This window comes from Balaenoptera physalus (genome assembly GCF_965194825.1).
Source record: "Balaenoptera physalus genome assembly, chromosome: 21".
Classification (NCBI taxonomy): Eukaryota; Metazoa; Chordata; class Mammalia; order Artiodactyla; family Balaenopteridae; genus Balaenoptera; species Balaenoptera physalus.
The window spans coordinates 20,243,467-20,265,166 of NC_138902.1; the positions used below are offsets into that span (position 1 = coordinate 20,243,467).

At 34.9% G+C, this 21,700-nt stretch overlaps 1 long non-coding RNA gene across 1 annotated transcript; it reads left to right on the forward strand.

Annotated features, from left to right (window-relative positions):
• The first annotated feature begins 7,019 nt into the window (after positions 1–7,019).
• Positions 7,020–18,457, forward strand: LOC309651762. Its single transcript, XR_014258373.1, has 2 exons — positions 7,020–8,837; positions 9,137–18,457. It is a non-coding gene; the product is annotated as an uncharacterized lncRNA (long non-coding RNA).
• Positions 18,458–21,700: the final 3,243 nt, after the last annotated feature.

The window sequence follows — 21,700 nt, forward strand, 5'->3', positions numbered from 1 at the left end:
ATATTTTGCTGTTAACTATTAAGTTAAATTGCTTCTTAGTGTCCTTTCTAATGTCAAAAATATTAAATACCATGGGATAAATTTGCTTGAGTTTGGTTTTAAAACTTATTTGCCAAACTTAAATAATAAGGGTGTCCCATGCACCATTCTAATTGCTCTACATGTATCAGCTCATTTAATTCTCACAAGAACTAGAAAAGGGACATGCTATTTAACAGCCATTTTTCAGATGAGGTTACCACACACTGAGAGATTAAGGAACTTGATCAGTTTCACACAGCGGGTAAGTGATGGAGCTTGGATTCAAACCCAGGCATTCATCTCAAGTCCATGCTCTTATCCATGACACGGCTGTCTCTTAATGGAGGTATGTAAGGATATATTAATATTTGACTTACATTAGGAAGAGTAAAAGTGCTCTAAATATTCAAATAGTTTTGTATATCACATCAGTTTTTAATGAATGGGTGGACCAGGGAACAACTGCAGTAATTTACTTAAATAAGCCAGAAAAACAATATAAAGTATTATGTACTTAAGTTGCAGACATTGAGAAAAGGTTGCTTAAATTGAGAAGCATAAATGACAAGTCCTAGAGGAGACTTTATGAAGGAAAAATAATAGCTAAGATGACTTTGCTCTTGGGAAGAGGAGAGAATCCTCCCACACAAAGGAAAGGTAATTATCTAGTTAAAAAATTTTAATACCAGGACTTGACTTAAGGAGGCTCAAAGAAATAGACAACTGAAGCATTACATTTAACAAATGGACATTTTAAATTACCTCTCTTAAAATGGGGTTGTATTGGGACTTCACTGGTGGCACAGTGGTTAAGAATCCGCCTGCCAATGCAGGGGACACAGGTTCAATCCCTGGTCCGGGAAGGTCCCACATGCCGCGGAGCAACTAAGCCCGTGCACCACAACTACAGAGCCTGCACGCCAGAGCCTGTGTGCCACAACTACTGAGCCTGCACTCTAGAGCCTGTGTGCCACAACTACTGAAGCCTGCGTGCTCTAGGGACCGTGCTCCAGAGCCCGTGCTCCACAGCAAGAGAAGCCACTGCAATGGGAAGCCCGCACACCATAACGAAGAGTAGCCAGGCTCGCCACAACTAAAGAAAGCCTGCGCGCAGCAACGAAGACCCAATGCAGCCAAAAATAAATAAATAAATAAATAAATTTAAAAAAACAAAAAAAAGGGTTGTATTATTTGAATTTAAGGGTAAAATAAAAATGTTCTTTAATCTTGTTATGTTCTCCCCATTTCCATCAATAACTTCAGCAGAAAAAAATTACGTGGAAGCAATGCCAATGACAGCTTCTGTAACCTATAAAAATATCACAGGTCATTTTACCTCGTGCTGTTGTGGATATGCTCCATATTCTGCTACAACACGTTACTCTCCTTGTGCCTCAATTTCTCAGTCTTCTTATATCCATGAGATTGTTTCAAAAACCTACAACATGCTCAGTGTGAACTTTAAACACCTGGAGAGAAAGCCACTTGCTATGTGTAAGGAATTCGACCCATCTGCACACATAACCCCCCACATACAAAAAAGGAAAAGAAGAAAGAGAGAAAGAAAACCAAGGAAAGGGAACCAAGAAAGCAACCCAGCAGCAGTTTCTCTCTCTGTAAGGACACAAGTTGTCAACTTGACAATGTAGTAAGTTATCACTTCAGAGATATTGAGAGTAACTTCAGGAATATTTTTGTGAGGCATCTTATCACTGCCCAAAATGGCAAAACAAGAAAGCCCAACAAGGATGAAAGTCATTTAAATCAAATGTCCCTGGTTGGGGGGAGGGACAAATTGGGAGTTTGGGATTGACATACACACACTACTATACTTAAAATAGATAACCAACGAGGACCTACTGTAGAGCACAGGGAACTCTGCTCAATATTCTGTAACAACCTAAATGGGAAAAGAATTTGAAAAAGAATAGATACATGTTTATATATAACTGAGTCACTTTGCCCGGACACCTGAAACTAACACAACATTGTTAATCAACTCTACTCCAATGTAAAATAAAAATTAAAAATAAATAAGTGGGGGCTTCCCTGGTGGCGCAGTGGTTGAGAGTCTGCCTGCTAATGCAGGGGACACGGGTTCGAGCCCTGGTCCGGGAAGATCCCACATGCCGCGGAGCAACTGGGCCCATGAGCCACAGCTACTGAGCCTGCGCGTCTGGAGCCTGTGCTCCACAACAAGAGAGGCCACGATAGTAAGAGGCCCGCGCACCGCGATGAGGAGTGGCCCCCGCTTGCCACAACTGGAGAAAGCCCTCCCACAGAAACGAAGACCCAACACAGCCAAAAATAAATAAATAAATAAAATTAAAAAAAAAAATAAATAAATAAGTGTCCCTAAGTCTTCTAGCCTCCTTCATGTAATCGCCAATTCCTTTAGGTTCAATCCCCATTTCACCCACTACGGTAAGTCCAGTGTCCTACTGTTGCTGAGGATTCTCAGGGCAGAGCAGAATGGAAGCTGGAGGAGAAGTAAAAGCTCTCCTACCTCCCCCTTTAAATTACAGCTGCTGCTTAATTGGGATTCTACTCACCATCTAACCTTCTGTGGTTGCTACCTCCCCTTTCCTCACTATTTTACCCCACCTGAGACATCACCCCTTCCCTCAATACATGTTAAAACCAACCCAAGGACATTACATGTAAAATTTTACCTGAAGATTTACTGATAAAAAATAATAATTATAACATAGAACAGGGAACAACTTCAAATTTTATGTCAGACTTTACTGTTCCAAACAATTCACTTCCAGTCCTGACCACAGGAATCTCTTCATAACAAATCCATCCTCACTTAGACTTTGCTTCCATTCTGCTAAGACCCTCCTCTCATGAGAACTTTATTCTCTTTTTTTCCAGTTCCAGTGACAACCAACCAAAGAGCACACATTTTTAAAATGTGGTTTTCTCTAAGTCATCAAAGGTCAAATTCTTAGGCCTCCAACCCCCATCAATTTTTGCAAATAGAGTATTTGGAGAGTACAAAGTAGTGGGCTCACGCTCACATGAAAATGTATTTCCTTTCCTCTTCAAAACAAATGCAGGCTATGCAGATTTTTTTCTTTATGTTAGGATATAGGTGTTTGTGAATCTTGGAGCAACTCTCCAGACATGCACATGTGCGCGTGTGCACACACATACATACGCACACAATATCCTATAGTGGGGAAAACCTTCCTTCTGGAGAAGTACAGGATTTGGCAAAAGGTAGATCTGGGTTCAAATCCTGACTTTGTCACTTAATAGTTTATATGGCCTTGTTCAAACTCCTAATATCATTGAATCTCAGGTCCAATAACACCTCCCTCACACTGCTGTTCTGAAGATTATAGTAGACAATGTATGACAAGTGACTTACCTAAGAAATTTGAGCAATAAATATTAGTCGTCCCTCCTTTCCGCCTGGAGGAAAATGGGGAGCCCACAGATGTCTGTGATTCCTTCCCTAATCTTTCTTCCATGACTATAGTGACATATAACCTGATGATATCTAAGGAAGCAGCTTTAGCTTTTAGGAGAAAAAGTATTAAATGTGTGGCACATTTGTATTATTTTCAAGGTGATCTTCCTTTCTTCTATATTTTTATTTTTTTTCAAAAAGTTTCTTTCATCAATCTTGTTGCGAAATAGTATCAGAAATTTCTTAGTAATCCTAAACCTTGCTTTTGAAAATATTTTGCCTCATTTCACAGGCTAGATATCAATTTTCAAAAATCCTGAAATCACAAATGTTTGCAAATATGAATCCAAAATTTTTTGTAATGTATGATCATCAAACTAGGACCTATTTGTGTTATTCATTTTTGCCAAACTACTAACTCTCACATTCCAAATATGAGTTACAGCGTTCTTCTGAAACATCTACAGAAAGGATGCTGACACCTCATGGCCTCTATTGGCTTGGTTCTGGGCTGTGCTTTGCCAAGAGAAGCTGCTCTAGAGGCTGCTTTTATGGACATTTTAAAGCATTCACACTTTGTCTTAGCCAAAAATTATGATCTAAATGTGCCAACTGGAATGGTCCAAAGATTCCAGAAAATTCAGTAAATAAAATACAAACCCAAAAGGGTTCACAGATGTTTAATATCAAATATAAAATAATTATAGCTGATACTAATACTTTTAGTTAAACAAAGAATTCTATTTAAAACTTCAATAGAGCACTGTATATAAATTATAATACATGCAAATAAAATAATATTTTGCAGCAATTTAAAAAAGAGTTAGAAATGTAAAAGCTAACAAAGAAATACCTTCAAGATATGCTTATGAAAAAAGAAAGGTCAAAACAGAACAGTGGGTATAATACTCTTCTGTAAATTTTCCAAAAGTTAGATAGATATATAAACTGAAAGGGAGAATTTTATATTGTTTGAAATTTAACCTTGTGCCAGTATTTTTAAAGACAATAAAAATTCGTCAGAACTGAACCATTAGAGTTACAGATATTGTAACATCATAAATCAAATGGGATTTCTCATGCTGACAACTAAGAGTAATGAGGAATCGGATACTTTGTGAAAATTATTGATTCAGTAATTCTCAAAAAGAGTTTTTATAGTTAACATAAGGAAGAATTGCCAAAAAAAGAAAGAAACATCAAGAGTTTAGATTTAAATTATATAATTCTCATAATTATCACCAATCAAACTACACAGGAACAAACTAAAATTTTTCTTATTTAAATATCTAATATTTTCCAGAAAGAAAAGCTTCAATATTTTCATTGATTTTACAATGTAAACAAAATTTTCTTGACACTTCATAAAAAAAGTTTAAAATGTTCTACTTTCTCTTCTGCTAAGGAGAAAGAACCCTTCCCATATCACTAGAAATCATGAACAACGATCAGTCAAGAACTTCCAGATCTCTACAAAAGAGCTGATGATAACGAACATGGAACAATTATAAATCAAGATAACTTGATAGGTGATTATAGAAAGCTTTAAGATTTCCATGTTTATTGTAATCATCCCCTTTTGATCATACCATTTATTTATTTATTTACTCAATGTTCAACAAAAAGTAAACTAGAGTACCTGACCTCTGGTGAGAGAGAAAATAAACATCTATTTAAACTAAAGCCAGAGACTGAGAAATGAAGTCAAAAAATTAAAAAGGGTGCAATATATACAAGTATCAAATCATTGTGTTCTACACTTGAAACTAATATGTTACATATCAATTATATCTCATTGAAAAATACCAAACAATGGAAAAGAGTAAGGGAATTGCTTCTACTTCTAGTAAGAGGGGACCAGATTTACCCTTCAATCTCCAACTTGAAATAACAACAACAACAAAAGACAAAATACACAGAACAATGGTTTTCAAGATACTAGACATCAGGCAATGAGAGGCAGTGACCAGTAAATCCATCTGATTGTCCCAGATATACTGCCTCGAGGGAACTTCCAGGCCACAGAACAGAGAGGAGGAACACAAGCAGAGCCTGGTCGACAGCCTGTGTAGAGATGGAGCTGAGGATCTAGGGATATTAAGATGGCTCGAGTGTGCAGGAAAGAGTACTGGAGAACAAAATGCTGAACAGAGAGAGAGACAGGAGGTCTGCAGAGCGTGCTCCCTGAGTACTGATCAGCATACCTGGAAGGAAACTGCTGAGTCCAGAGAAAGAGCCAACCAAATGGATTAGAGAAAATAGGGCCCACATGCACGACAGTGCTGGCGCTAGTGCTCGCGCCACCAGCCACACTTGAGAACCTCTTAATTCATGGAGCACTGGGTAGAGTTCACAGAAGGATTTTGTCTCATTGGTGAGAAGTAAACAGCCCTAGATTAAATGCTGTGCTGGTCCTGCATTACAAATCTTCAAAGCAAATTACAAAAAGATCAGACTCTTTCCAAGTAATTTAACTCCACGCCACAACAAAGCTCAAGAATACTGACAAGAATATAAGAATGTCCAGTACCCAACAATATAAAATTACAATGTCTAACATCCAATCAAAGACTACTAGTTATGCAAAGAATCAGGAAAATATGAATCATGATGATAAGAAAATCACTCAAAGTCAACCCAGAACTGTCCCAGATGTTAGAATTAGCAGACAAGAATATTAAAACTGGTACTGTAACTGTATTTCATACATATCAAAAGTAGAGACAAAGAGGATATAAAAATAACCCAAATCAAACTTCTAAATGAAAAATAGTGTCTAAGATGAAATAAACACTAGATGGGATTCACAGCATATTAGACATTGCAGAAGAAAAGATTAGTGAACTTAAATATATCACAGTAGAAACTATCCAAAATGGAAAATACAGAGAAAAAAATAATTTAAAAAAAAAGTTGCAAGACAACTTAAGTGGCCTAATATGCATATGACTGAATTGTCTAAAGGTGTGAAGAGAATGCACAGGACACAAAAAATAATGACTGAAAATTTTTTGAAGTTAATGAAAATCATAATCCTACAAATTCAAGAGCCTCAATGAACTATTAGTGCAAGAAACATGAAGAAAACACACAAAAGCACATCATAATCAAATTCCTCAAAACCAGTGATAAAGAAAAAATCTTAAAGCAGCAGGAAGAACACATTATATTACTAGGAACCAGAATAATGCTGATAGCAGATCTCCTTTAATAAACAATGCAAGTGAGCATACAATGGAGTAACCAGTAAAGTACTGAAAGGCAAAAATCAGATTGTCAACTTAGAAATCTATACCCAGAAAAAACACATTTTAATAATGATGACAAAGTAAAGACATTTATAGACATACAAAAGCAGAAAGAATGCATCACCAGGAGATCCACAGTGTAAGATGTGTTAAAGGAAGTCCTTCAGGAAGAAGGAAGATAATGCCTGATGGAAATGAGAGTCTACACAAAGGAAGGAATATTGGAAATGGTAACATATAGTGTGTGAGACATTCTTCTTATTCTTTACCTCTCTTTAAAAGATAAATATATTTAAACCAAAATAATAACAATGTATTATGGTTTTTATAACACAATACATTAAGTGGTATAATATCACTTAGACTGTGATAATTTTAAAATGCATAAAATATACCCTAAAGTAGCCACTAAAAAATAAAACATAGAGTTATAGCTAATAAGCTAAGAAAGAATACAAAATGACATCATAAGAACTGTTCAATAAATCCAAAAAAAAGGCAGAAGATGTACAAAAGGGGAATAAAGGACAGAACCAGAAAACAAATGTAAAAAGACTAATACCTAACAATATCAATAATCACATTAAATGTAAGGTCTCTAAACATCCCAACTAAAAGGTAGAGATTGTCAAATTGGATTAAAAAAGATGACCCAGCTATATCCTACCCACAAGAAACATACTTTAAATATACAGACACAAGCAGATTAAAAGTAAAAGGATTGTAAAAGACATATACTAATAAAAAAATACTGGAGTGTCTACATGAAAATAAGACAAAGTATATTTTAGAGAAAAGAATATTACTGACGATAAAGAGGGTCATTTCATGATGTTAAAGAGTTCAATATTTCAGGAAGTCATAATAATCCTAAAAGTTTTTGCATGTCATAAGAGCTTAAAAATATATGAGGAAAAAACTGATAGAACTGTAAAGAGAAATAAATTCACAATTATAGTTTGATACCATTCTCTTTTAAATTGATAGAAAAATAGCCAAAAAAAAAAAAAAACTTCAACAACATTATCAACTTGACCTAACTGAAATTGATAAAACACTCCACTCAAAGAGGTGGAATATACGTTTTTCTCAAGTGCACATGGAATATTTTACCAAAATAAACAAGTCTGGGTGATAAAACAAATCCCAGTAAATTTGAAAAGATTCAAATTATACAATGTTCTCTGACAAAAGAAGAATTAAATTAAAAATAAATAATGGAAAGATGTTTGGGAAATCCTCAAATATTTGGAGAGTAAATAACATACTTCTAAATAACCCATGACTTAAAGAAGAATTTTTTTCATTAGAAAATGTTTTAACTGAATAAAAATCAAACACAACATATCAAAATTTGTGGGATGCCACTAAAGCAATAATTAGGGGAGAAATTATAGCTTTATAGCTCTAAGCACCTATATTAGAAAAGAAGAAAGGGCACAAATCAATCTCAGTTTCCACCTTCAGAAACTGGAAAAAGAGAAGGAATTTAAATGAAAAACAAATAGAGGAGAAAAAATAATACAAATAAGAGCAGAAATCAGTGAAATAAAAAACATAAAAGTAATAAAGAAAATCGATAAAACTAAAAGACAATCCTTGAGGAAAATCAATAAAATCGATAAAACAAGAAGAAAATATTAATTGCCAATATCAGAGATGAGAGATGTGATCTTACTAGAGATTCTCCATGTAGTAAAAGAAGACTAAGGGAATATTATGGGTAACTATATGCCAAGAAATCTGACATTGTGATGAAATGGACAAATTCCATGAGAGGCACCAAATACAAAACTCACTCAAGAAAAATAAATAACCGGAATAGCCCTAAATTGATGTGAAGACTCAATAATGTGAAGACATCCTCCCCAAACTGATCTATACATTCACTGTACTAAGAAAAAATTCCAGAAGTTTTTTCTAAGAAATTGACAAACTGTCTCTAAAACGCATATAGAAATACAAAGAACCTAGAATATCCAAAACAACTTTAAAAATGAAGAACAAAGTTGACATATTAACCCTACCTGATTTTGATTTCAAAACATATTAAAATGCTACAATCAGGGCCGGTTTCACATAGTTGCACAAGGCCCCACTTTTAGTAAAGCTCTGTGCTTGGTGTAATGCTCTGCTGTCACTGCCTTGAAGTTTTGTTTTTGTTTTTGTTTTTTTTAATTTATTTTTTAACATCTTTATTGGAGTATAATTGCTTTACAATGGTGTGTTAGTTTCTGCTTTATAACAAAGTGAATCAGTTATACATATACATATGTTCCCATATCTCTTCCCTCTTGCATCTCCCTCCCACCCACCCTCCCTATCCCACCCCTCTAGGTGGTCACAAACCACCGAGCTGATCTTCCTGTGCTATGCGGCTGCTTCCCACTAGCTATCTATTTTACGTTTGGTAGTGTATATATGTCCACGCCACTCTCTCACTTCGAAGTTTTTAATTTTGAACAAAAGGATCCATACTTTCATTTTATACTCGACCCCACAAATTATGTATCTAGTCCTGGCTACAGGAATCAAGACTGTGGTATTGGTGTAACATACAGAAATAGGTCATTAGATCAGTATAGAGTCCAGAAATAAATCCACAAACACAACTGATTTTTGACAAAGGTGCAAAAGCAATGTAGCAGGGAAAGGACAGTCTTTTTACCAAAGGATGCTATAAAAACTGAATATTCATGTGCAAAAAATACTTTGATCTAACTTCACACCGTATACAAAATTAACACAAATAATCATAGGCCTAATGTAAAACCTAAAACTATAAAACTTCTAGAAGAGAACTTTAGAGAAAATCTGCATGACCTTAAGTCAGGCAAAGATTTCTTAGCAACACAAAAAGTATGATCCATAAAAGAAAAAAAATTGATAAAGAAGACCATCTAAACTAAAAACTTATGCTCATTGAGAAAAAAATGAATTCGCCACAGACTGGAAGAAAATATTTACAAAACATAAATCTCATAAAGGATTTGTATCTTTATATATAAACAGCTCCCCAAGCTCAATGATAAGAAAACACAACCCAATTAAAAACTGACAAAATATTTGAATGAAAACTTTTCAAAAGAAGAGTTTTGGAGGTCCAGTAAAATCATAAAGATACTCAGTATCATTACTCATTAAATGTAAATTAAAACCACTACAAATGACTAAAATTAAAAAGACCAACTACACCAAGTGTTAGTGAAGTGTGGAAGATTTGGAACTTTCATAACCTACTGGTGGTAATGTAAGGTGGTACAACCAGTTTGGAAAATACTGCAGCAGTTTCTTAAAAAGTTACATATTCTATACATAATATATATGTCATATATATATTATATATATATATTTTTTCATTCTAGCCATTCCATTCCCAGTATTTACCCAAGAGAAAAGGAAAAGCATATGTCCGTACAAAGACTTGCACAAGAATCTTTGTTGCAGCTTTATTCATAACATCCCCAAACTGAAAGGAACCCAAATGTTCATCAAGTTGTGAATATAAACCAAATTGAGATATAACCATATAATAGAATACCACTCTGTAATAAAAAGGAATAAGCTACTAATACAGGCGATATGGAGGAATCTCAAAAGAATTATGAGAAGTAAAAAATGTTAGCCACAAAAGACTAATATAAAATTCTAGAAAAGGCAAAAGTAGAGTCATAGAAGACAGATCAGTGATTGCCAGGGTCCAGGATGTGATGTGATGATGTTAATTGAAAGCGGGCATGAAGGAACTTTTTTGGGGGGTGATAAAAATGTTCTACAGGGAATATAGCCAATATAATAACCATAAATGGAGTATAACCTTTAAAAAATTGTGTGAACCACTATGTTGTACATCTGAAACTCATATAATATTATAAATCGACTGTACATCAATTTTTAAAAAAGCAGATGGGAGAGAAAAAAAGGCCAAAAAAATGTTGTACATCATGATTTTGGTGGTGGTTATATGACTATATATATTTCATCAAATTGTACATTTCAAATTGGCTGGTTTCATTTTAAGTAAATTATATGTCAATGAGGCTGATAATTCTTAAAAATTACTCATTAGAAGCTTCCCCGAAGAGATGATGTTATACGTTCACTAGAAAAATACAAATACATTTCTCTTTAACTATGTACCTGAAAAGGCTGTCTTCACAGACTTACCTGATATATGGTTGGAAGAGTAAATACACCAGGCAAGAGGTAACACACCAGCTCCAGAATTTCACTTGGCAGTCTCACCTGGTTTTCTGATTGCAATTTTAAACTGTGTTACACACACAAAAACAGTATCAGTACTCTAATTACTATCCTTCCACAAAGAGTTCCTGGTTTTAGGCATGTAGAAAATATCTCTGCAAATCTTTATTAATGACAAGGCTACTGTCCTCGCTTGAAAGAGTCCTTTAGATTCAGGGGATGGTCTGTTACCTTAGAATCTGGCCATTTAGGACCTTCTCAGAGAAAGGAGTTCTGTTAATGAACGTTGTGTAACAATAATTTCAAACCTGTAAATCTAGGAAGTGGGGGGAATCATGTTCCTTAATGTTATCTTATAGCACCTCCTGGTGTTTAGGTAACTGAAGGCTTAAATCTTGGATGGCCAGTCTATTTTTCCCTAAAACCAGAGAAATTAGAATGATTCTTAATGGTGAACAGTGAGACTATAAATAGATTTATTCATTTATACATTATTTACAAATAAATGAATTGAGGGATTCTTAGTTCGGAACTGCCACTTATTTTTCAAAATAAATAAAAATAATGGCTACTTACGGGATAGTCCAAACTTAAAAAAAAATAGGAGATTCATTGGAATTTTTTTTTTTAAGAGTTTCTTTTTAGCCAGCCAGCCATCCCTAACCCCACGTAGAATGATCTTCATTTGAAGAACTTCAGCAGCAGCTGGACCCTTTGTCTTAGTCAGCTTCTGAGCAGCTTTTAGGCACGGAGAAAGGTCAGGACAAGTCTCATCAGCAGGTAGGTTAGAACTTGTTGAGGCTGAAGAAAAATGCTTTGCAAGGAAAGGAGCATAGCAAATTCAGCCAAGCTTACTTAATGATGAGAGGCTAAACTCAATGTCTCTTCCCTCATGCCTGCACAATGACCATTCCATTTTCCCTGGACTTCTGTTAAGGTAATCAGCCAAAGTAGGAGATGGAAAAAACCACACTCAGCACATTTTCCTGCATCTCAGTGATTCTGAAATAATTTGGAGGTATGGGGAGGTTGGAGAGATGAAAGCTAAAATGTCCCAAGATTAACTGTGGATATCATTTAAGCATGCTACCCTCACTCCAATTCCATAGGTAATCAAGAGAGTCACCTAGAGTTCATGTCTCCCATATGGATATTGAACAAGCCAGATCAAAGGGGGAAGGGAAGCATTTATCATTAAGGTATACAAAAAAACACAACAATGTAGCTAATGTCTCACTAACATCATCCATCTGTAACTACTGGGTAGCAAGTCTTGGTATAAATGCAATGATAAGCTTGAAATTTGAAAATTAATAAATTGGTTAGTTTATTGATCCTTTACTTAAGTCTTTTCTTCTTCAGTTTCTGCTGTTTGTGTATTATTAAAATACTTTTTTACTCTACTGGAGAAAATCAGCAGGTGCTTTTTAATTATTCAAACTCCTCTGGAAACCAAATTACTTAATGTAATTACATCTGGGATAAAAAAAAATTATTAATAAAAGCCATTAACGGTTCTTAGGGAACTTGACATATATACTTACCATTTTGGAAAGAGACAGAATTGATTTTTCTTTTTTATTTATTTTAATTTTGTTTCTCATAAGAATTACATGGCAACAATCAGGAAAAGATGGTAATATTTATCTCAGTGATAAAATGCACTGTGTTCAACTATGTAAATTTTATCCATGAAAATCCATGTTGTTTTGCTGTATTTTCACCCACTTGCATAGATAACGAGAGTTCCCCGTGTCATCTCTGGTATTATGAATAATGTTTTTACTGGAGTAAAAGAACATCTTAGACCTGAAACAAAACAAATGTAGATACCAAACATAGACAACCAAGCAGGGCATGAACGAATGTACAACTACACTATGAAAGAAAGAAAAGTCAACGACAAACAAAATAATTTGCATGTTTTTAAACAACTTTATTTTCTTTTAAAAAGCCAGAATCTTATGAAACTACTTTTCCAATTATCCCCTGATTCTGAATAAATGGGGCGGTGTTTTGGATGGAAAATTTAAGTGCAGCTGTTTTGATATGAAAACCTCCACAATTTCATCCTTGAGCCAACCAATAAAGTACGCGTCAACCTTTTACAACTTCAGAAAAAGCCTCGAGGTAGCATTTCTGCCCACCTCGATATGTAAAGGCTGCACTTGGCTGGGATTTGACTCTGGGGAAATTATTCTGAAAGGAGCAAGTTAGGAAGGTATAAGCACACAGACTTGTAACACAACAGAAACATTTGCTTTTCTGGTGCAATGAAAGTACAGCTGCACATTTCTCACGGCCCTCAATTATGAGCTATATGTACCAACAACACATACAAATTCTGCTTTTTATATTAGTGTTCCTACAACAGGCAACTAAACCTTGTGTCAAGCAACTTAAACAAGGCAGAAAGTCAAGCTCTCATGATCCCAACAGCTCACACAGAGGTGACTATGAAGATACACTGTCCTTCCAAACACATGCCTGTTTGAAAACAATTTGTTTTTAGTCTAAAGCTTCTAGGGCTTATCATAAATTGAGCCATTCTTTTAAAAGTTAACCCCCTTTCTTCTCATTGAGAATTGCTGTTTCTAATTAAACAATTCAGCTGATTTGCTATCGTCTTTATGTCTCATTTAAGATTGAAATTTGCTCATCTCCATCACTGCTTTAACAAAGCACTGGTATTTTATTCTCTGCCAGTTTCTCCCCATAATTATATTTATTTCTCTGTCTGTTTTGATGTTGGCCAATTAGAGGCTCTTTCGGCTCCCTCTAAGTTATCTTTATGAAATGATATACACGATTCTCATCATACTTCACTTAGGCTATGAGAGAATGTTCTGGTTACATTGCTTTAAAGTATCGGGCACAGACATCAGACACTGGTCCTCAAGCTAATGCCAGCACATGACAAAATTGACACTGCTCTCTTGCAAAATGAAAAAAAACAAATGAAAACAAAAACCAAGATGGGAAAACACAGGTTTTTATAATGCTGTCCCATTTGAGGGACTGTCCTTGATTCTGAAAGCATGTGTTTCCATTTTTTCTTATGGTTAAAATTCTCCTTCTTTTTTGAAATGAAGGCGATTGCAAATGGTAATTGCTTTTAAGGCCCTACTTGGCACAATAAAAATGCCACATAGATTTCCAGATTCTGTGAACTTCTGCCAGTATATGAAATTTAAAAATCTGAACTAATCTAAGACAAGCAGTCCCTTGACTCACTGGAATGGCAGTATTAAGTAACAACTAAGAAATGGTGTCAGATGTTTGCTATGGCCAAGTAGGGAAGGTTTCCCATTAGCCTTTAGATAGGAATGGCTTGAATTGACAGCAGTCAGTTCAATACTATATGCTAATTAGTTTTCCTATCTTAAAACTTAGTCAAGTAACTCAAAATAATCACCCATTATTTTTGTCTCCAAAATCTTGTGTTTACTATAACTTTGCTCATCAAATTTTGATAATAAATAACAAATATTGCAAAGATAAATTTCATCTTTAGTACACCCAAACCAATCTGTGGAGTTAGAAGAAATGAGTTCACTGGGCCTGGCCAAGCTTGGTTCAGGCAGAGAGGCCTCAATTTCCTCAGGGAATCACTGGTCCTCATCATAGTCCTCCACTTATTACTGGGTGACACTGGCATCTCACTACTGTCCTACAGCTTGGATTCCACTTCCTTTAGATGGAGGCTACAAGAATAATCCTGACCCACCTAAGAGGCTGCAAACTGAGCTTTACCTTATAAAATTGCAGCAACTGTTTTGGTAGTATTTTAATTCTAAGTTTTAGGTCAACATGTGTGATTTAAATGCTAAAAAGGTAAACAGCTACTCTGGGGATGACTTTCCCAGGTGGAAGCCAGCTTAGTATTTTGACAATTATTGGTAGCAGGATCAGGAGGGAATATAGAAACTATTGAACGGTGACAAATAACATTGGTTTCTTCATAATCTACCCTTTAATAAAGCTGATATAATTGATGTACTTCTATATAAACCCACACTGTATCTGTGAAGCCAAAAACACAACAGGAAAAACTTACGTCATCAGTATTTTATTACATCTGTGGACATTTCTCTTTGTTTGCTTTTGCCTCATGAGATATCATTTTGCCTTTTGGATCCAAGTGTTACACATTCACTAGCTGGATTTCCTATGTTTTGCAATTCTCTGAGTAATCTCCATTAATCTAGATTCCTCAAGGGGGTCTAAGACCATTAGACCCTTTAAATGGAGAGTTGTTCTCTTATGAGCTTCACAGAGACTACACATTGAATTTCTATCCACAGACTGGAGAAACTGGAGAAAGATGTTGATTTAAAACAGGTGTAAACGTAGGTTATTTGGGTTTCTTTGATATGCTGGTGTGATGCTTAGTTTATCCCTAAAGAGCAGCATCTAGATTTTTTTTTTCTTTCCAAAACTGCCTACTTAAGAGCCACAGCCTCATTCTGTATTACTAGGAAAGGGTAGATGCTTTAGAAAACATACAGCCATGGATATAGTAAGGTAGATATACCTAACATGCTCTGTAAAGAAACGTCCATTTTTCAAGTACTTGAATGCAAACTAGTTAAAATAGAATTTTTTTTAAGTTTTGATTTTTTACATTCTGTACAATCATTCTAAAGATTAAAATAAGAATGCCAAAATATTCTAAAACAGGTTTCAAGAATAACTAAAGTCTTAATCAGTAGGGAAGCCAAGAGGTGTCTCACAGAGGTTTTTGATACTCCCTCTCTCCCTCCCCAAATCCAAGTAAAAATCATATCTTGCTATGCAAATACAACTTCAAAACAAGTACCAGTGGGATTGCTGAATTATATGATAGTTTTATTTTTAATTTTTTGAGAAGCCTCCATATTGTTTTCCAAAGTGGCTGCAACAATTTACACTCCCATCAACAGTGTACAAGGGTTCCCTTCTCTCCACATCCTATCAACACTGTTGTCCTTTGTTTTCTTGGTAATCACCTTCCTAACAGCTGTGAGTTGATATCTCATTGTGGTTTTGATTTGCATTTCCCTGATGATTAGTGATGTTGATCAATAAATGGTGTTCAGAAAACTAGATATCAACATGCAGAAGAATGAAATTGGATCTTAATCTTATACAATGCACAATAATCAACTCAAAATGGATTAAAGATGTAAAACCTTAACCTGTAAATCTCCTAGAAAAAACAAAGAGAAAAAGCTTCTTAACATTGTCCTTGTCAAAGATTTCTTGATATGACACCAAAAGCAAAAACAACAGAAGCAAAAATAGAAAAATAAGATCAGTCAAAGTAAAAAGCTTCTGAACAGAAAAAAAAGCAATCAACAAAGTGAAAAAACAACCTAGAGAATGGGAGAAAATATTTATAATCCATATAGTTGATAAAGGGTTAATATTCAAAATACATACATAAGGAACTCCTACAACTCAATAGCAAAAACTAAAATCGAAAAGCAAAAGCCACAAATAATCCAATTAAAAAAGACCTGAACAGACATTTCTCCAAAGAAGACATACAAATGGCCAACAGGTGTATGAAAAACACTCTTGTGAAGGGAAAATACAAATTGAAATGACAGAATTTCTAAAAAATAATGATAATAAAGAGATACATTGAAATTAATGTTTAGAGGAAAATTCACAGAACTCCATTTATGCAAGTCAAAAAAATGAAAGAATGAAAATGAATAAATTAAATACCAGCTCAAAACCCTATAAAAAAGAATAAGAAAGTAATAAGAAAGCACAAAGAAGGAAAAAAATAAAAAGTAGAAATTAATGAGGGAGGAAATAGAAAAATAGTATACTTAACAAAGAAAATTACTGTAGGTTTACTTCAAAGAAATTAATGAAATAAGGGAGAAATCGCAAATATGAAAAATAAGAAATAATAAGGGGAAACAACCACTGAAACAAAAAAATTAAAAACATCCTAAGACATTATTATGCAGACCTCTATTCAAATAACTTTGAAGACCTACATGAAATGTATAATTTCCTGGGGTAATACAGGCTAACAGTGTTTGACTCCATTATCAATAAATAATGTTTTTCACAGAAGATAAAAATAAAGAAACTATGCCACTTAAAAAATAAACCACTTTGCCCAGATAATTTCAGAAGAAAATTCTGACAAACTTTCAGAGTCAGTATTTCAAATGCTTTATGAATTGTTCTAAAACATGGAAGATAAAGGGATAATTTTTAATGAAGATAATTTTTAATGAAGTATTACACTGATAACTAAATCTGAATTTTTTAAGTAAAAGAACAACACCTATGGAGTTATATACTTATACTGATGTAAAAATACTACATAAAATGCTAGTAAACAGAATCTTATATAACATTAAGAAATAAATACAACATAACCAGTAGCATTTATTCTAGAAATGCAAGATTGGTTCAATATAAAATAATCCATTAATATCATACTCCATATTAATAAATTAAAGGAAAAATCATATGACTATCTCCATAGATATTGAAAATTCCCTTGACAAAATTCAACAACTATTTCTGGTACAAACACTTAAGAAAATAGGAACTGATAATTACTTTCTTAGCATAATAAAATATATATAACATATAATATATATTATATATTATAATTTTATAATTATTTTATAATAAGTATATAACCATAATACTTATCAATGATAATTATATAATTACATATGATGTTATATATTATATATTTTATATACAGATAACATGTATTATAATCTATTATATAAAATGTGTATATATACTTTATATATGTGTCCTAAATATATATATATCTATATATGAAAATATCAGAATCATTTCCAGTAAAATCACAAACAAGGCAAGGAGTCCACTATCCTCATGACTATTCAACTTTGTACTACAGGTATTAGCCAGTGCAATTAGAGAAGAGAAATCAATTAGAGGTATAAGAATAGTTTAAAGAAGGAGTAAAATCACCTCTACTTGCAGATATTATAACCTCAGAGAATGAATGATAAAAGAAACTTAACCAACAAAAGAATTCAGTAAAGTAGCAAGATATAAAAATAACATGAAATCAATGGCCTTCATTTAAATAAGCAAATAAGCTAACAGTTGTAATGACAGAGAAAATCTTATCCACGATAACAACAAAGAAGAATAAATATGCAGGAATAAACTTAAGTCATGGGCCAAACTTGTATGAAGGACACTTTAAAACATTACAAAAACTTCCAAGTTCAGCCCTGAAATAAAAAGAACTTGGGGGTTTCCCTGGTGGCGCAGTGGTTAAGAATCCACCTGCTGATGCAGGGGACACGGGTTTGAGCCCTGGTCGGGGAAGATCCCACATGCCGCAGAGCAACTAAGCCCGTGCGCCACAACTACTGAGCCTGCACTCTAGAGCCCGCGAGCCACAGCTACTGAGCCCACGTGCCACAGCTACTGAAGCCCGCGCGCCTAGAGCCCATGCTTTGCAACAAGAGAAGCCACCGCAATGAGAAGCCCGCAAACCGCAACGAAGAGTAGCCCCCGCTCCCCGCAACTAGAGAAAGCCCGCGCACAGCAACGAAGACCCGACGCAGCCAAAAATAATTAATTAAAAAATAATAATAACTTGGAAGGCATCACTCCTATATGAACAATAAGAAAAAGTTGAACAATCTGAGAATCAATGACTTTTCTCAGACCCATAAGAGAACTGAGGTTGCAGGTAAATGAACACCTGAAAGTCTGGAGAGAAGGCGTGTTCAGAGTCACAGCTGAGATCTCCTCATGGCTTTGGCAGCGAGAGGGTCAAGGGTGATCACTGCAAATGTTCCCAGCACCTTCTCCACAGTAAAGGCCTGTATCAGAAAAGGCAATTTTGAGTCTTATCTCAGATAGGGGAAGGTCATTCCTCAAATTCTAGACCCCGCCCCCACCAGGCTTTCTGTCTCATCTCAGAGAGAAAAAAAAATAGTTAACAGGGGTCAGGGCTTCAAAAAATAAACTGGGCACATTGCAGCCAAGGAAGGAAGTAGGGAGCAGGGAGAAAAAAATTAAAAGCTATACCACTAGAAAAACAATTGTGAAGGTCACAGCCAAGAGACACAGACCCACTAAAAGACTGAGATTTAATCTTAAGATTATAGACTGTTCCCCCTCCCCCACCTTTTACCACGACCCTACCAGAGCCCCAGTATAATAATAACAGGCTACAGATGAAAGAATTGCAAGCCACAGACTTTCACTACAGAGGAATACATAGGAAGCCCAAAGTCAAGAGGGGAGACAGAAACGAGGACAATGGAGGGATCTGAAGTCTCTGGCAACATAGCTACAGCAAACATTAAACCCAGATTTACATAACTTTTCTTACTGAAAGCCCATTTATTAGTCTCTAGTACCCAACACAAGTTCAGCTCCCCACAAAATCTTATGAGGAATGCCAAAAATCAAGAAAAACAAAGGTCTAAAGAGACAACGCAATCATCAGAATCAGACTCAGAAGGAATTATCAGACAGGAGTTTAAAATAGCTATGATTACTATGTTAAGGGCTCTAATGGAAAAAATAGACAACATACAAGAACAAATATATAATGTAAAGAGACAGATGGAAACTTTAAGAAAAAACACAAAAGGAGATGCTGGAAGTCAAAAAGGTAGTAAAGAATGCCTTTGGTGAGCTCATCAGTAGGCTTGACATAGCCAAGGAAAGAATGAGAATCTGTGAGCTTGAGGATATGTCAATAGAAACTGCCCAAACTGAAATACAAAGAGAAAAAAACAATGGGGAAAAAAAAAAACAGAATATCCCAGAACTCCAGGACAATTTCAAAAGGTGTAATATATGCATAACTCAAATACCAGTAGGACAAGAAAGAGAGAATGGAAAAGAAGAAATGTTTTATGTAATAGAGAATTTTACTAAATCACAGAAAGCAAAGCACAGATCCAGGAGGGGCAGAGAACACTAACTAGGATAAATACCAAAATAAAACAAGAAAAACGCCCACACCTAGGCATATCATATTCAAACTGCAAACAACCAAAGACAAAAAGAAACTTTAAAAGAACTCAGAGGAAAAAAAACACCTTCCCTATAGGGGAACAAAAATAAGAATTACAATAGACTTCTCATCAGAAATCATGCAAGCAAGAAGAGTAGAATTTGAAAAATATCCATGCAGATGAATTCCAAATAATTTATACAGACATTCTCAAGGAGGAAAGGCATAACTTTCCACTCCTCAAGTACTGGTTTTCCATGGTAACTCTTTCCAAAGAGTGTAGTATGAAAAGGAAGAGGAGGAATTTACCAGTGGTGAAACCTGACCAACACTATCTCAGCTGGGTGATCAAAGTCAACATCAATAGTGATGTCATGTGATAGCATATACCCTTGGTATATGTGATCTTCCTCCCAAAACCCATAATCCCAATCTAATCACGAGAAAAACATCACACAAACCCAACAGAGGCACATTCTACAAAACACCTGACCAATACTCCTCAAAACTGTCAAAGTTATCAAACACAAGGAAAGTCAAGAAACTGCCATAGCCAAGAAAGGCCTAAGGAGACATAACTACCTGTAACGTATTTTCCTGAATGGGATCCAAGAACAGAAAAAAATGACGTTAGGTAAAAACTAAGGGAATCTAAGTAAATTACGGAGTTTAGTTAATAATAGTGTATAAATATTGGTTAATTATTTATAACAAATATATCATACTAATGTAAGATGTTAGTAATAGGGAAAACTGAGTATATCGGAGCCCAGTGCCATGGGGTGGAATAGGTAACCCTTCCCAGGGTGGAAAGGCACTGTGAAAAGTTTAGTGACAAAAGACATGAATACAAAGCTGAGGGATTATAATCTCTTTTCAATACGATTTGTGCCTTAATTTACAGGTTCCCCTCCCATCTCTTTTATTTTGTCCTTAAAATTTACTTGATTAATGCTATTTTTCCTATAAAGACTCTCAGAGTATGGATTTTGCAGATTGAATCCACATGGAGTAGTTTAACATATCATCTAGCTGCTGGATTACCTGTAAATTCGATGCTGGATCCAGAAGCTAGATCAGATGTAGCTTCCTGCTTTTGATATGACTCTAGGAAGTGGTGTATTCTTTCAGCAGAAGACACAGTGTTCAATTGTCTCTCTTCGGGAAATGTTAGCAGCCACTGCCGCTCAATGCCTAGATCTGAAGGAGTTGCACGAAGGTGGCATTCTTTGTTTTAGTTGAACTTTAAAACTTTCTAAAATCAACTTTATGGAGTTATAATTTACACACAATAAAAATCACCAGTTTTAAATTGCAGGGGGGAAAAAAAACCCTATCTACTAAAATAAAAATGCATGATTATAACAGTTCCCTGGATTTCTGCTATTCTATATGCATATGAAAGCATTGTATATACTCTCATTCTTTCTCCTTTATCTACAAAGAACAAAATAATGACCATAAGTTTTCAAGGAATCAACAAAACCGGGGTAAAATGTATCTCTTTTCCTGTTCATTGACGTCGCTGGGAATCCTTACCTACATGAGAGTGAACTTAACCTTCAGACTGAAATATATATTTCTTGATCTCTTTGACATGTACAGCTTATCATGGTTTGCAAAACCTTTTTTACATTTGTTTTCTCATTTGGTACAAACAGCTACATCATAAGAAGGTACAGTAGATATTATCAATGCCATGAGCTGTATTTGATCTACACAAGGAACCTGGGGAAGGAAGAAGATAGGAAATAGCCATGGAAATAAAATATACATGCATGTGTATGACAGGGAAGAGATGAAAGAGACATTCTGGCACAATTGATAATCTCA